This window comes from Sinohyriopsis cumingii, unplaced genomic scaffold (assembly GCF_028554795.1).
Source record: "Sinohyriopsis cumingii isolate HCF-2022 unplaced genomic scaffold, ASM2855479v2 utg002455l, whole genome shotgun sequence".
NCBI lineage: Eukaryota > Metazoa > Mollusca > Bivalvia > Unionida > Unionidae > Sinohyriopsis > Sinohyriopsis cumingii.
In genome coordinates, this window is record NW_028316216.1 from 343,147 (window position 1) to 358,687 (window position 15,541).

At 40.3% G+C, this 15,541-nt stretch overlaps 1 long non-coding RNA gene across 1 annotated transcript; it reads right to left on the reverse strand.

Annotated features, from left to right (window-relative positions):
- Nucleotides 1-405: 405 nt before the first annotated feature.
- LOC149770720 (uncharacterized) lies at nt 406-2,931 on the reverse strand. Its single transcript, XR_016418488.1, has 3 exons — nt 2,773-2,931; nt 2,440-2,533; nt 406-628 (listed from the first exon to the last, which is right to left on the reverse strand). It is a non-coding gene; the product is annotated as an uncharacterized LOC149770720 (long non-coding RNA).
- Nucleotides 2,932-15,541: the final 12,610 nt, after the last annotated feature.

Sequence of the window (15,541 nt, forward strand, 5' to 3'; positions counted from 1 at the left end):
TACCGGTACAGTCATCTAAACTATTAAACTTTGCAAATGTGTCAGTCAGCTCCCCAGCAAATTGTCATGAAGGCTCCTGCTTCATACCAATATGCTGTGAGAGGAATATGCAATTACACATATACAAAGACAGAAGACATAAAAAAACATGGCATACATGCGCGCAGCTGTATATAAGATTTGATCAGAAGGGTTCTTTAGAGTAAATCGATAAACAAGACATGATATTGCTATTGATGACTTGAAGTGTTAAGTCCATATCCAGCGGGCCTCAATTTCACCAAGAAATGGAAATCGTGACCCAAAATGTAGTCAAAGTTAAATCTGAAAGAAAATGCCCACTAACCTTAGAGGTAGCATGGGTAGTAGCGACATCGCAATTTGATTACAATAGTACAAGAAAAGCTGATTTGAGGCATTTTAATATTTCGTTTTTGATATTCTACACGAAATAGAAATGACAAGAACCACACCAGAACTGTTCATCCATGCACGATATTATGATCAGGGTAGTTGTTTCATGGCGTGTTTGTTGAATAACCCCCAGAGAATTGAATACATCATACATGGACGCGTTCATATTTATCAACAAATCCAAAAGGGCGGAAAACAGGCTGTTCTGACTTGCCTGTAAAACAGATATGAAACATAGTATTATTATTGGACACCTATTTACAATCGTACAATTAAAAGCTTATTTGATAACTCAGATTGCTTACTATATATATATATATATATATATATATATATATATATATATATATATATATATATATCGGTGTCAACGATCTCTTCATATATACTTTATACAAAAAAAAGCACCGACACGTACAATGTGTTACCGGTTTCGCTTTATATACTTCATCAGACTAAATTTATACTGAATTCAATATCTTTGCTTATGTCATTAAATAAGTTATGTTTCTTGGTGATCATTGATATAAACAATATGACATAAACAAGATGACGTGATAACTTAAAATTCTATACCTAAGGATATTATTCATCAACAAATATTTTACATGGAAATATGCATACAGATTAATGCTATTTTAATATATGAACATTCATAAAACTGGATCTTAAAGATACATATATCTCTAATGATAACTGTCTCACAGATGTATGACTAAATATTGAAAAGATAAATAATATATATTATATCTTGATATATTTTTGACCAGTGTCCATTATTGCATCAAAACTAAATTTACAGTCCTGTAAAGTGTGCATATTACTTATAATCAACTATTTATAAATAAATAATCTTAATATATTGGGAATTAATTTTATGATGACATTACATTATTTAAAAAATTAATAAACTGATATTTATATTAGTTTACACATTCACCAGGTAAGTTTTTCTTTAAATTATAATACTATCATTTATTTGTAGCTAAATGTATGTGCCAATGATACGTCAATATACATACATATATATATATATATATATATATATATATCATTGGAGAGAGAAAGAGAGATATCACACTCATTCAATGATATAGACCAAAACATTTACGCTGCTTGATAACAAAATTCGTATTACTACCATTTTAATATTAATCATGGGCTTTACCTATGCTGATGATATAGTGGAAGGCTATACTAATTCTTAAATTTCTCATTTGAAGACTGTCCCACGATTCAATCGCTATCAATCCTCACAATATACATGCACAAAAATCTTAAACTATAATGAATACAGTTGTGATGTAAGTCTATAATCCACTAACAATAGGAAAGAATATATCGAACATATATATTCCTCCAGTACAAACACATCAAAACGCTGTGTCATTAAAGTTATGCCATGCTAAAATGTGTGCATTCTGGGAAAATACAGACTAATATATACAACTTACAACTTGGATAGCATCATCTAAAATTCGTCTAGCGGATTATTATCAGAAATGCCTAGTTTGTTAAAAGAAAACTTGCTTCTAATAGCACTTTGTTAAGTTAAGCATTTATATCCTATTTTCTACACTGACTGGTGTCAATCATGGTTTAACATTTGTGAGGATGGACGACGACATTGAGGACATCTAAATACACAACATTTAAAAAATGACTATATATTAAATCATGTTTAAAACTTAATTAAGCTGCTAATGAAGAAAGTTGAACTATCTTGAAATATGATTGGAAGTTGCTGATAAATTTCAAATCAGTTTTGTTTAAAACCTATAACCTGGTCAGCTTTGCACGAAAGGAATAATCTTGACATCTGTTCCATGAACTAGCACTGGCCACGCCCTTATTATACGATTCTGTGATGCACGAACTTAATCAATAATTGTTACTCACGTTCCAATGAATTGTCTTCTCATACTTCATATCCCTAGTTCTTAACGAAATAATGCAGATGAGTGAAATTACTACTTGCAAGAAGATCAAAAATAAAAAACGAGCTATTAACATGTATAAACTCACTCATCCAGTCCTGCTTTCTCCTCATTTAAGGCCTTTAAAAGTAGTTCCAGGAGGGTTGCTCTACCATCCGTTGCCGAATAGCTTCTGCGAAGGTCTGAGAAAGAAATATATATATATATATATATATATATATATATATATATATATATATATATAGTGCATAATATCTTTTGTTTCTTATTTGCTGTTATAAATTTAAAATCTTATTAGAGAATATGGGTGTATTCTTATGCTTGTATTCATAAATATAGCATATGCTCCAATACACAACAGGCTACAGACTTTGTGTGAAAGGGAAATCATAAGCAAAAAATAATAAGAATACATACATACCTGCGGAAAAGGCGACCGTAAACAGTGCCAAGAAAAGCAGCAACACAACGAGATTCTTCATTATGACAAATAGTTAATGACAGCTATTTGCGGTTTCTGCTTTCTATCAAGGAATGAGTTTGATCTTTAGTGTAGAGTCTTTTAAGCAATATTGCACGCTACGCTAACATAACCATTTTCAATTGGTAACCAATACATGGAAGGAATGAAAACAGTTATCACGCCCACCAAAAAATACAACCAGTGGAAATGAAAGAAATGTAATTTTAAGAGTGTATGGGAGTGGATTTAAAGTAGCATAGATCACACCTTTTTGCAATGTCCAAAGAAAAGAAAATGTATCTCCCTTTGAGTTGAGGAAAAAGAACCTCCATCAAAAAGATCAGTCAAGCGTAATAACAATCAGTCGACCGCATAAGTTAGGATCTTGCGATTACCAAGAGAGGACAGACTCTTGAACTTGCCCAAAAAACATCGAATATAACTACAATTATATCGTAGCAAGCTGTTGCTTGTGAATCATTGTTTATAAAATTTAAATGCGACATTGTTATTACCTAATGACAAATCATAGATAGTTAGTACTTATATTACATGTCGTAGATTGTTTGTACTTGCAATGAATATCATAGTCTGATAGTTGTTATTTTAAATACCATTGATCGTTGATATTGAAAATACATCTCGCAGATTGCTGGAATGTACATATCATACCACATCTTATAAATAAATTGTTACTATCTAGCTATGTATCTTTCTCTCTCTCTCTCTCTCTCTCTATATATATATATATGTGTGTGTGTGTGTGTGTGTGTGTGTGTGTGTGTAATGAAATGTTGTCGATTGCCCCATGTGAGATTAGTTGCCTTTTTAAATGTATTATTATTATAATGATTATGATTACTATTATTATTATTATTAATAGTAGTAGTAGTAGCAGTAGTAGCATGAGTAGTATAGCTCTAGGTGCGAAGTTGTCTTATTAGATGCAGGATAGGACATGCCTTGCCTTGCATCTAGAAGCTCTAAGAAAGTCATGCGGGACAATTCCATAATAAAAGCTGTTTGCAATTGTTTGGTACAAGAACATAAGTATTTTCCTTTCGGATCGAAATTAATTGATTGCGTAAAGACCTATTAATCGGACCAGGCTATGTATAATGCGCAATTGTTTGTTTGTTTGTTTGTTTTTTTTTTGGGGGGGGGGGGTTGGGGGGGGGGGCTACATAAAGTGTAAGTATCCAGAATGGTTTATTGAAATCGGGATCTATTTAGTAAATTAAAATAAATATTTTCATAACGGACATTCGTAAGAATATACATTTATATTAATCAGTGTCAGGGATAAAGCATGTAACAAATTTAAACATTTATTTCTGGCTTGGGATTACTATTCTTATATATATATATCTTATATATATATATATATATATATATATATATATATATATATATATATATATATATATATATACATATGCAATCACTTTAATAACAAGAATAGGAATAGACTATTTCAACATCAGATCTTTCCATTCGGTCTTGATAGACTTTTAAGACGTTGTGTGTGTGCTGGATTCCTGTGTGGTACAACTCCGATTTAAGTCAAATCCGTTGTTTTTGTATTACGACAAGACGTTCATGCATTCCTGATATGTATGGATATAGGTATTTAGGACGCAATTCTGAAAATGCTTATATCTCCCAGGAGTAGTATAGGGGGCCACTATAGCCTCAATGGGAATTAGCATTACAGAACCCACCTGGGCCACTATAGCCTCAATGGAAATTTAACATGGAGAAAAACCCTGGGCCACTATAGCCTCAAGGTAAATTCAACATAGAGAAAACTCTTGGGCCACTCTAGCCTCAAGGGGATTGAACATGGGGAAAAAAGCATGGGCAACTCTAGCGACAAGGGAAATTGAACATGGGGAATTGTAACAGGGTCCAGACCTGATGGGTCTATGGAAAGGGACCAGGGGGAGAGGGACATAACACACACACACACACACACACACACACACACACACATAAAATAATAATTCGGGGGTAGGCAATTGAAAGTCATTCTCTTTTCGAGAAATAGGAGTGGCCCTGAAAAGGGCCTTTGTGTTTCTTCTTCTTCTTCTATTTCCTCCACTTCTTCCACCAAGATCTCACTTTTTCCATTATTCCTTTCTTCTTCTTCTTCTTCTTCTTCTTCTTCTTCTCCTCCTCTGTTATCCAGTCAGGATGACCCATGGCTCTGAACTTTTCCTGGACTTTGATCCAATTGTTGTTTAGCCGCTCAAACTCTGCCTCTTTCTTTTTGTTTTCCTGATCTTTTCTTTCTTTATTCCATCTCTCTTTAATCTTCTTGACCTCTACCTCCATCACTTTTCTCATTAACTCCTCTCCTTTCTTCAGTCTGTCCAGACCTCTCTCCACAAAAGAGCACTCTGTCCCATGTGACATATTTTCAAGAAAGCACCTGACTTTGCTTGCATTGTCAAGTGCTTCCTTTAGGCTTCCCACTCTGACATAGGTGGGATTTATCATACCTCTCAATCTCTTTTCCTCCTCTTCTATCATTCCTGCTATCACTTCTTTTGCTACGTTTAGGCATTTAGCGTAGTACAGGTACTCTGCTATCTTCCATTCTTTTTCTAGTCTCTCCACTACATAGATACCATCCATTATCCAATAGTATATATGTACCAAGTTGTTAAACAACTGACTTGCAACCACCATCTTCGTTTTTATTATTCCGTAGAATGGTTCGAACATCAAACTCTGTGGGTTCTTATACTGAAAGCGCGGACGTGATGGAAAACATCCCCCTAAGACTTAAAATTGATATTACCTAGATCATCACTTAAAACGCGCGGCCGTGAAGGAAAACATCCCCTACGTTTCTCATTTCATATAATATGCTATCCACATAAGTTAAATCAGCAATAAACTAACCCCAAATCTACTATCCACACACACACACACACACACACACACACACACACGCAAAGCAATAAAATTAAACCCAAATTTACTATCCCCACAAACGTACTTGAGCGCTTACAAACACACACACACACACACACACACACACACACACACACACACACGCAAAGAGTCAGTGTTTATATACACACTACTCTACCTACACACATTGGCAAATCGATGGTTATTTCTTTTCTAGAGTATTGTGTAGCCCTGAAAAGGGCTGTTTGTTTTAGAACTTCAGATGCACCTATCTAATGCTGGCACCTTCCTGGTCTGGCACCACACACACATCTTCGACTCCAGTCTCTTTTTACTTTTTGTCTTGAGAGTGCAGAAGCGGGATGATTCGCTTCAGCACCCCAATCCTCTGTCTCTGGTATCTTGTAAGTCATCCTCTCTCCTATTTTCTTTTCCTCCTCTTCCCTCTCTCTTCTCTCCTCCTCTTCCTTCTTTATTCTTGCTTCTTCTACGATAGCCTCCGCGGACAGTTCATTTACTATGCTCCTGGCATATTCCAGGTGCATCTGGAGTTCTAGCAGTTTCACAATCCTTGTATTCATTGTCTTGCTGTTAACAGGTCGACGATGGGTAGCCCAACTGACGAACAGTTTTTAAGTTATACTAAAAGCGCGGACGTGAAGGAAAACATCCCCTAAGACACAAACTTGATATTACCTAGATTATAACCCAACAACGCGCGGACCTAAAAGAAACACTCACTCACTTTTTTATACTACCCACCACTATTCTAAAAATGTTCATTAATCACTTCAATATACTATCCGCATACTCAAAGCAATCTAACCCTAAATCTACTCTCCCCACACGTCAAGCAGCAAAAAAAAAAAAAAAAAAAAAAAAATGATCTTAATATACTATCCACACCAACGTACTTGAGCACTTACAAGCACACAATCATATACACAAACACAAACACTCACACTATAAAAGAGTCAGTGTTTATATACACACTACTCTACCTACACATATTGGCAATTGGATTGTTATTTCTTTTCTAGAGTATTGGGTAGCCCTGAAAAGGGCTGGGGTTTTTTTGTTTGCTATGGCAATCTTTTAGTTTCTAAGAATGCTACGTCCTCTCAGGATGGACTTTCTGGCGATAGGTCTGCTTCTTCGGAAAGAGAAGAAGAACTCTTTGGTGTCGATACGACAATCGACAAAGCCTTTTTCAGGTTCAGGTTGCTGCTGCTGCTGTTGCTGCTGTCTCTGAAGTCTGTACTTCTCTGTCCATTCTTCTTTCTCCCTGTTCACTTCTTCTCTGAAGAGCTCTTCGATCAGGTCTTCAGTGACTTTTAGCATTCTCACGTTCTCTATTTCTTCTGGCTTCGGTATCAGACTGTGTCTGACCCTATGCAAATTCACGTAGGCTTCGTTTAGCTTAGCTAGTTTGGAGCACATCTTCGTAGGAGGATGAGTCAACAATGGATGGTTAGACTGGAGGCTACCCCGGTTCTTAAAGTCAAAGCGCGGACGTGACGGAAAACATCCATCCACGGTTTTCGATTCGCAACGTTTAATGAGTGTCATGAGAAAGATAGAGAGAAGTCAAAGTGCATGAATCAACATTCTTATAGTCAAACAAAAGACAAAGGCATTTTTTTTCAAAACACAACATTTTTTATTCAAAATCACTTAACACTAACCAACAACTCTAACATTTTTTAACAATAATCCAACAATATAACATCAAACATTTTTTTCAAATGACAAACATTTTTTTCAATTTACACTCTACTTTAAACAGGGTTGGCAACGTTGTGAATGAAATTGTGATTTCCACTGTTCAAGTCATTGAGTCATGGATGGACACTACGTTTCCTAGCTGAAGACAACAAAATAAGCATACTAGTCACAAAATCAACGATTTACTTTCTCATCGTTTCTAGAAAAACAATGATCAAAATAAGTCACTAAATGTTCTTTTGCTGATAATAAGTGATCAATTTCGATCTCAACTTTCTCTTTGAATTTGTCAAAGAGGGCTTTGATGTAATGGATTTCTTGAGTCGTTAATGGAGGACAGAAATGTTCACGCAAGTCTTTATACCACCAACATAACACGTCTTTTTTAAACAGACTCCAAGCTTCGTCCAGATATTCTTTGAATTTTTTCTTCTTAACTGATGTTTTGACATTCATAGTAATCATGCTTCATCCATATCGTAACTGTGTCTGCCAGGTATGTAGCACAGTAGAAGACCAATTGCTATTCTTGTTCTGGACATCTCGACTTGATCATGATGTCCTTTTCGTCTTTGTCTTGGGATTCTCCTTCCACGGTCTCCTCACATTTCATGTCTAAAGTTTCTCCACTAGGCAAAGAGGGATAACAGTCTTCCATGGCTTCTAATAGTCTAGAATGACTTCTCTCAAACTGTTGATTTCTATGGCATTGTCGAATTCCGCATACATGAGAACGTTCACTGTGTGATCTGGAGGTGGATTTGCAAACTGAAGTTCCACACGAATCTGGCCCGATTTTATAGGGTAGAAATGTCCCTCGTCGCTGCCTTGGTCTGGAGTGAAATCAAAACCCACAAAGCATAGCCTCCTGCATAATCGTCGTACGAAATACCGTGACTGGTGTTGGTTCCTAACTGTCCCGTGGCTTCGTACAGGGACAAGTACGATCTCAAACAATTCTTTGCGACACCAAAGTTGGACTCAAAGGGTCGGGTACACAAGGTCTTGCCGTCGCGACTGACTTCAATCTTGGACACATTGTAATGTTGAAACTCAAAAGGATTTTGATCGTGGGTTCCGTTGAAGGCTGAATTCCTGACGATACCAACAATCAAACGCTTGGGTAACTGTCCTTGGAACAGATGATCTTCGATCATAGATCGCTGTCCAGCGGGAATGGTGAACGTTTTCACTTCTACGCGTCGTATCGGATACTTGGCGGTCGTTCTGCTCAACGTCTGACTGACGTCGTTTCCCACTTTAGGTAACACTTCCACACGACGCACGTAATGTCGGGCTTCTTGAACGATAGTTTTGTATTCGTTGGCATGGGCCATCAAATGGAAAGCGGCACTGCAACGATTCAGTCTCAGACGGATATCCACTCCGTTCAGCAAATACTTTTCTTGTAACCACATGTCCAAATGCAAACGATCCATCAGTTCTAAACTTCGCCCTTGCAGAATTTTCTTACGACGGTCGTTAAACCCCACATTGTGAGGATTGTCATCTTCTGTCAGGACTGTGTCGCTAAACATGCCTACACCTGCCGTGTCAGGTTTCCATACCACGCAAGCATCCAGATGAGTATTCTTGGCTTCTTTTCCGTACGTCAAGAGATTTTCCAGGTAGGCACGATATGGGTAAGTATCCATGCTGCTGCTGACCAGTTTGTTATTCAAGTACAAGTCCACTTCGCTGAACAAGGAATGCATGAAATTGTTGACAGGAGCTACTCTAGCATCGCCTCCTGGATTGGTGTTGTCCGTTTTGATCACTTTCACTTTCAAATACAGGTAACTGCTATTCAGATCGATGTAATCTTCGGGTTGTCCTTTGATTTCAAACTCGATGGCAGCGGAATCCGTCAAAGAGGAGACGGGATGAAATTCCACCCATTGGGATTCTTGCATCGTCATCATGGTAGGGGGCATGGCAAAGAAATCCAGTTCCGACTTGGAACAGGCGCAAGACTCTCGGTGCATCATTTTTTTGTCAGTTTCTCAATAATCGAAAACGTCTAAGTCTCGAACGGTTCTTCTTTTCTTTGCCTTTCTAGCTTGAAGTCTGGTGAAAGGGTGTTTTCTTCTTCGTCTCTTTCTGCCTTGTCCTTGCTGAATGCCTGACTCGGTAGCGTGCAGGGCATTTATAGGTGTGTCTCGTCGGTCCAAAAGGTCTTTGCCCGTTTTCAGCAAGACATTTTTGCCTGCCCTCAAGAAAGCTTCTTTAGGGGTTTTTTTTGTCGATGATGACATTTTGGAGAAATTCTTTGCCTTGTGTCAGTGCCGCATCTTTCAAGGCGTTCAATCCGCGTGTCACCATCGGTTTCAACACCGGGGCCACCGAACGAAAGGCTGATTTCAACATATCTCCTAAACCGTGTCCTCGCTGTCGAGCAACCCCTCGGTACACTGGATACATGACTTACGAGTCGTGAGAGAACCGTTTTCGAAAATGGAGTTTCACCGTGACTTTTCCTTTGGTGAATGGAATATTTTGTCCCAAATCTCCTTTTATAGCAATGTTGACCGTGTCCAAATAAGACTTGCTGACAGGCAAAGAGTGAGGATGTACAAATTCGCGGTGGACGTGGTAAGTGTTTCCACCTTCTTCGTCAGTGGCCGTGGCAGAATCCGCTTTGAAAGGAATGACACGTAGTAACGGTGCGGAGGTGTGTCCCACCACGTTGTACTCCACCACATCGAAGTACACAAACATCAAATTCAGTCCTTGGTTCAGTTCTACCGGGGCACGAAATAACTTGCTAAAAGTCTCGTTGTCGTAAACGATTGGTAATTCGTTTTTCTTGAGCATGGCCATTCTCATGTCCATGTCTCCGCCCAACATGTCAAACAATTCAGGACAAAATAAAATGGACAGGATTTTACTCCCGTCAAATTTCATCAAGAAGCGACGAGCTGCTTTGTGGTATTCGATGGTGACACTTTTTTTGACACTCTCCAAAGCTTTCAGAAACACGACATTAAATCTGGAGGTTATGGTGCTCACCAAATGTTGACCACTAAAATAATAGCCTGGAGGAATGAACAAATGATAGGTGGTGTACTTTTGATTTTTTGTGCCATGGTTTTCTTGTCATATTTGCCATAGGTATCCAAGTACTGTTGCAATTGTTCGTCATGAACTTCTACATCAAAAAAATTTTGATTGGGAAGGACATTGAGGACTTGGGTCGGGTGAATGATTTCTACTAAAGCCACTTCCCAATGGGCTTCGTGATCTAAGGGGATGGTCTGAGGTAATTTGGCCGTGTAACAGCACAACGTGTTGTTGGGAAAAACCTCCATGGAAATGTCACTGGGTAAGGTTAAGTAAAATTGGTTTTGGTGACTCATAATTCCAGAGTTCTGTGGCTGTCCGAGGGGTTGCTGGACGTCAGAGGCGTGTCTCCGCTCAAAATGGGGTTGTTGTTGGAGTAGTGGCTGGCACTGGCACTGGACGCAAGGTTTCCGTGGTTCCCGTTCGAGGTGAATTTCAGGGAGGGATTAGGAAGCAGGTAACCGATGCAACTGCTCAATAAAATGGTCCACAATTGTTTGTCTCCTTGTTGCAAACTCAAATTGGCAATGGCTGCCCCGATGACACAATACGCCACGAAGATTTGGCAGAAAAAGACGATTTGCGTTTTAGGCACTCGTTCTCCGCACCACACCCAAAAGGGTTGTTTTTGTAAATCTTGCAGAGAAGAACTGGGTGAAGGAGTGGTCGACGTAGCTGCGTCTGTGTGAAAGGGCATGATGGTCACTTCTTTTTATAGTCGATGACTTGCGAAGCGTCGATCCAAGAATCGAAACTTGGTGGATATCCTTTCCAACGTACTTTGACTTCTTTGACACGTCGTTTGCCTACTTTACGGGTTCTGCGTTCGAGAATGCTTTCGATGTCGTACACGTCGTCTTCCTTTTTGGTGACACGTTGTAACTCGGGCAAATAAAACGTTCCTTTGAGCACTTCTCCGTTCATGTCTTTCAATTTATAGACAGCAGGATGACGACCATGCACTCGTCCAGTGACACGAAACAATTCGGTCGTCCAGTTAGGTAAGTAACCTTTGTCGAAAGTGCGTTTGGTTTTGCCAATGCACACCCAATCTCCTACGGTCAACTCTCCACTTTTCTTGGGGACAGCCCTCGTCGGGGACGTAGCAAACAGGCGCTCAAACACCAACACTTCGTTGTCGGGAGTCACTTCTTGCGGGGCACGTCCGATGCTTCGATGGTAAGATTGGTTGTACGCTTACACCAGGTGCGGTAAGATGTCGATGTACTTCAGAGTGTGGTGATGCGTAAAATATTTCCACATGCGTTATTTCAAAGTGCGTTGAAAACGTTCCACGATGCTGGCTTTGGTTTCGGGATTCTCGGTGGTAAAAAAATGAATGTCACGTTTCTTTAATTCTTTTTGGAAAGCTTGGTTCAGAAATTCGATGCCTTTGTCCATTTGCCATCGAAGAGGGTGACGACCGCTTTGTTTCAACACCCGTTGCAGGGCTCGTACTAACTCGCTGCTCGATTTGGAAGTCAAGGGCACGACCCAGGCAAATTTGGAAAAGACCTCGATGACACAAAACAAATATTTGTAGCCACGATTGTAGCTGGCCAAATGAGAGACATCGGCTAAATCGGCTTGCCACTGATGATCGATGCCTTCCACTCGGGTACGACTTCTGGTAAACTTGCGTCGAATGGGTTTGTGTAAAGTGTAGGTAGCTTGTTCTTGTAACCATCGTTGCACTTGAGGTAAACGGAGACTTTTCAATCGAGTTTTGGCAGCACGATACAATTTTTGAACTCCTGCGTAACCTGCAGGATCAGAGGGATCGTAGTAAATGCTGGCTAAGACTGTTTCCATTTTTTTTTGTGTTTGTGTGTTAATAAGACATCCACTCTTGGAGGATGCTGCTCTTTTTCTCTTGGGGTACTTTCTTGGATTGCAATGCTTTGCGTGTGCGACCGGCAATAGGTGTTGAAGAGGAGGATGTCTGAGCTTGGGATATCGGTTCTTGTTTCACTTCTGTCTTCACTTCTGTCTTCACTTTCTTTTTCTCTTGTGATGAAGAAGGGGTGGCCATCATCTTTTTAATCCATCCAATTCTGGAGGTAGGTGGTGTTGTTAACTTGCGTACTTTTTCTGGTGGAGTTTGAAACCCTTCTTCTTCTTCTTCTCCTTTTTCTGTCTTGGTCACTGGTAGTGGTGGTACTGGTACTGGTACTGGTGATGGTGCTTGACTTTTCATCAGGGTCTTAAAATCTTTCAGAGTGGGTAGAGCTGTTTCGTCTAAAGCTTTCTGGTGAAAGAGTTGCAGTCGTTGCAAGAGTTGACCGTACTTTTGCGATTTTTCTGTTTCGGACAAATCTTGGCGATCGATCAAGGACTGCAATTCGTGTTGCAACTGGGACATCTCGCTCAAATGGGGATTGGCAGGTAAATGCGGAGTGCGTTGTTCTTGCCAACGATGGTATTCCATCCATCGTTTGTAAGGCACTAAAGCTAGTTTTCGTCCTTCTATGGGGTTGTCAGGGGTCAATTCTGAGATCTTGGGACTTCCGAGTGCCATTTATCTTGCTCCAACCAGTCCTCCCAACATGGTTCCCAAGACTCCTTTCAGCAAGGGACCTAACAAGAGGGGTAAAATGCCTCCAGGTTGGACCAACATCTTCTTTTGACGAATGGGAATTTTCTTTTGAACCATTTGGCGAAGAACATGACGATGTTTACCTAAGCATTGTTTCTGGTGTTTGGACAAAGCAATAGTGCCTTTCAAGACGTTCAAACAACATTCGCACACGGTATCGATGACCTCTTTGGAGGCTGTTTGAATGAGTTTTTTTCGTAGGGGTGGAGAAGCTTTGGGCAGGACAGATAACATGTCCCCATGTTTGACTAAACGAGGAGGCAGTCCTTTCCTTTTCTTTCCTTGGGGTTTAGAAGAGGGATGCTTTCTGGAGGGTGACATCTTTGAGTCTTCAGCACCAAAAACGCTGATACCCCTACTTAGTCACAGACCTTTTTTATACTGGAACGCGTCGCCACTGATTGTCTTGACGTCGTATCAACTTGAGGACAGGCATGACACGTCGTGGAGGGGTACGCAACGGACTAAATCGAGCCAGTTCTTGCTTAGACAAATCCAGTAAACTTTGTAACATGCCCGATCTTTCTTGGACTTTGACTTTGGGAGCAGGTACTTTGTGAGCCGCAGCCACTGTTGCGAAACTGGAGGGTCCTGCCACTGGGGAAGTTCTTGGGGTCATCAACGGAGAAGTTCTTGGTGTGATCAACGTCTCCAAGTACTGTTCGGTTCTTGGTGACATCAACGGAGAAGTGATGAAACCTGAGGCTACCGGAGACGCAGTCACTGCCGTGGCAGGTCGTGGTTTGCGAGTGTAAGGTTGCGTCCTGGTCGAAGTGCCTCTCTTGCGACTAGTTTTCTTCAGTGGGCTTTTCTTTTTCTGGGGACTTTTTCTCTGTTTCTTTTTCTGAGGGCTTCTTTTCTTTTTCCGAGGTGGTGTCTGGTAAGAGGAGGGTCCCGCCACTGGAGAAGTTCTTGCAGACACGGGTCTTTTTGGGGACCTGGTCTTTTTCTTTTTCTTCTTGGAGCTTCGTTTGATTGCTTTTTTTGTCTTGGGGAAAATTTTGGGAGCATTAGGATCCCATCTTAAGAGAGAGCGAATGATGACCCCTCCTAGAGTACCGCTCCCTCCAGGTTTCAAAATGATTTGTTTTTTGGTTTGAGTGTCAATGCGGGGATCGGCCAGTTGGGTTAAAGCGACTTTGTTTCGATCGAAAAAGCGTTTGGTTTGATGAGGAATCTGAATGATCCCTTGGAGTAATTGACGTGCCGTCACCGTGAACCATCATAAGACTTCTTTGAGACTAGCTTCTAAGACACGAGCTCGTATTTGTGGATTTTTTTCTCGACTGATGCCGTACAAGGCACAAATCAATTTGACGGGAAGATACGACTGAAGGGACGTCATGTTCACACTGTGTGTGTGAGACAGACGAAAAGGGTCTGAGGTTTTTATAGATTTTTTGTGGAATGAAGTTAAGTCGAGGACGGAGACGTGTACAGGACAGGCCCTCCATCTTGGCACCAGTGGTGAAACAAGTGGGTACGAAATCGCAAATCCTCGGGGGTCGTAGGTTTCAAATCGACGAGTAAATAGGCGTTTGGAGTGTGAGTGGCATCGTCGTACGCCTGAGTCAGCCAAGGCGTTCCTAACTGTTTGGCTAAGACTTGCACTTGCGATTTATCTCGAGGGCTTTTAAGCAAGACCACGAAATGCGCATTGAGACTGATGGTGCGATGGGCTTTACTTTGTTGAAACAAATTTTGAGTGATGTAAACGACACTGGCATTACGGTGATGCCCTTTGCGCGTGAACCACAGTTTAATTTCTTCTTCGTCTTCTCCTAACATGTCGTCAAAAATGACCAAATGGGTTTGATGGGAGTCAGAGACGATGCCATCGTCTTCTTTAGGAATGCCTTCCACCAACACGATGGAATCGCCTTGACTTTCTCGCAAGAGGCTGTACGCCGATTGCCACTCTTTGTAACACCACACGATGCGTTGAGGTGGTCGATCGATCAAATGATGTTTATGTTCGATCAAACGTTTGACAAATTCGGTTTTGCCTGAACCGCTAGGTCCAGCAATGAGCATGTTAAAGGGATGACGAAGATACAAAGCCTCCCAACTGGTACGATCTAAGTGTTCGTCGATGACTTTGACGGTGGAGGAAGAGGGAGCAGAGACAGTAGAAGTAGCCATAGTGTTAGGAATGTCACTTGTGACACGAAAAAAACAAGACGAGAGTTTATATACTTTTTTCAGAACACGTTTATTGAATGTTTCAAATATGAACAACACGAAAGACAAAAATACATAAAAGCCAAATAGAGATGTACAGGAATAAAAAACACATCAAAACGATCAAAGTGGAATATAAACAAGTCTCTGTGCAACATGTTCTGGGTATGCAAGATGTCCTAGGGACAGTGTGTAATGTTCTTACAGTCTCTACATGACGTACGGTCACACAAGTGTCCTCCCGGA